This window comes from Pipistrellus kuhlii, unplaced genomic scaffold, assembly GCF_014108245.1.
Source record: "Pipistrellus kuhlii isolate mPipKuh1 unplaced genomic scaffold, mPipKuh1.p scaffold_m20_p_11, whole genome shotgun sequence".
Classification (NCBI taxonomy): Eukaryota; Metazoa; Chordata; class Mammalia; order Chiroptera; family Vespertilionidae; genus Pipistrellus; species Pipistrellus kuhlii.
This window is the reverse complement of record NW_023425416.1, coordinates 43,917,375-43,919,899: the sequence shown is the minus strand read 5'-3', so window position 1 is coordinate 43,919,899 and position 2,525 is coordinate 43,917,375.

Sequence of the window (2,525 nt, the reverse complement as noted above, 5' to 3'; positions counted from 1 at the left end):
GAGGAAATAAGCCACACTAAGTATATCCTTTCTTAAAATGTATTTCCTCCAAGTTCTCTGCCATTTTTCAATTTTTCTGTTTGTTTTCTGATTCCCATCGTGCTGCTGTTTTTCTGTGTAGCTGATAAAAAAAGTCTCATGTGGGGAAACTGGCATTTACTAAATGCCAGCTCAGTAGGAGGCATTAAACAAGGTACATTACCAGGGGGTGTGGTATACTAAATAAGCATAGCTCATATTTTTTTACTTCTAACTGCTAATTTTAAGTTTTGTAGCTGACTGTTCTCATTATTGGTCCCTTGTAAGTAAAAGAATGTCTGAAGCTCAGTGTCACTAGGTCTATAATCTTAGACAAAGCCCACCTTACAAGAAATCCGTAAGAAATGCTCTAGCCTCTCATTTCTTTCTTTTTTAAAAAAATATATATATTTTATTGATTTTTTTACAGAGAGGAAGAGAGAGGGATAGGGAGTTAGAAACATCGATGAGAGAGAATCATCGATCAGCTTCCTCTTGCACACCTCCCACTGGGGATGTGCCTGCAACCAAGGTACATGCCCTTGACCGGAATTGAACCTGGGATAGAGCAGGCCAACGCTCTATCCACTGAGCCAAACTGGTTTCGGCATAGCCTTTCATTTCTTACCTTTTCCTTTTTTTTGTTTTTGTTTTTGTTTTGTTAATCCTTACCCACGCATATTTTTCCCATTGAATTTTTCTTTCTTTTTAGAGAGAGTGGAAGGGAAGGGAGAGATAATGAAACATCAATGTGAGAGAGACCATCGATTGGTGGCCTCAATCAGGGCCAAGGATGGAGCCTACAACAGAGGTACATCCCCTTGACCAGAATTGAACCCGGGGCCCTATAGTCCGAGGACCAATGTTTCTTGCAGGGCACTTTTGGGATAAAGCCTCCACCCCTGGTGAACCCATAGTTCTCTCTCTCTCCAATCAGGCAAGGGCTTCTTCATTGTAACTGCAGACTCCTGGTTTCTCAAGGTCAGCTAAGATAATGTAGGTCAAGCCCTTAGCACAGTGTTAGACTCTCAGGCAGTCGGCTCAGCCTCTCCAGTCCTAAATCCTGCTTGTCCTTCTAGAGTGGACTCCTAGACAATACCTAAGGCAACCAGCCCACAGACTGACTGCTTCTTGTGCATCCCCCAAACCAGCCCATGGGAAATAATCTTAAATTATTTGCTCAGACAAGCTTTGGGATAATAGAATGTAATCTCTCCTTTATCCACTCCTTCCAGCCTGTTTTTGTACATTATATAAAGAGAATTGGGTAATACGTACTCTATTATCTGTCTTCTTTCACTCAAAATAGTGTCCATGAGATTCATCTGTTGTAGTTGTACCTGTAGATTGCTCATTCTCATTGCATGAATGTACCAAAATTGGTTTATCCATTGTAGTGTGGATGAGCATGTGGGTAGTTTCTAGTTTGGGGCTGTTATGAGTCGTAGGGAATATTTGCGATGGTGTCTAGATAAATATGTATTTTTGGAATACATTGAGGACATCATTGCAGGGTCACAGGATGGATGGATGTTCAGCGTTAGTCGACACTGTAAACCTATTTTCCAAAGTGGTGGCATCAATTTACATTCTCATCAGCAGGGTATGAGCATTTCAGTCTCTCTCCAGACTCACTTATAGTTCGTGTTTTGCATCTTTTAAATTTTAGCCACTTTGTGTGCTTTGTAGTGGTATCTCGCTGTGTATTTAATTTGCATTATCCAAACGAGTAAACAGGGAGCATCTTTTCCAATGTTTATTAGCCATTGAAGACTTTTATGCAAGAGCATGACTCAGAGACATTTGCATTCCAAGAAATGCTCTCCAGCTTCTGGTGTGGAATAGCTGGGCGAAGAGCAAGGTTCTAAGTGGAGATACCATTGAGGGGCTCATGGCCGTGATCCAGGCAGGAGGTGATAGGAGGTTGGACTAGGGTGCTGGTAGCTCAGATGTGGATGGATTTGCTACTTTAAAGGTAATATTGACAGGACTTGGTGAAGGAGTAGGTGCAGGGGCTGAGAGAAGAAAGTATAAAAATTGTAACAGTAAAATTTCTGGGAAGCCCACCATCCCTTCCTATCTATATTTAGGTTGCTATCATTATATATTTTTTCTTTAAGATTTTTTTGTTACACTCCAAAGACTGCAAAAACACACTTTAATTGGAAAAAAGAAACACCTCGTATAAATGCGTGTTTAAAAAAGACAGTTCATTTGCATATGGTAATTGAAAATGACCTTGTCATTATTCATTTTTTATTTGACTTCTCTTATTTTCCAGGGTTTGTAAATTTTTAGTTTTCAGATGACTCAGAAATGAAACCAGGCAAGGATCTAGATAAATATTTCCTTGGTGGTCAGAGAATTCTCGGAAGTGCAGAGACCTTCAGAGACCGGCTGGAAGAGTCAAGTGTTTCAAGGGGTGTCTTAAGAGCTGCTCTTTCAGGGGTTGATCTCCATGCCGATTTTGGGAAAGATGCAAACCCCATGGGAATCCAAAGGACCAC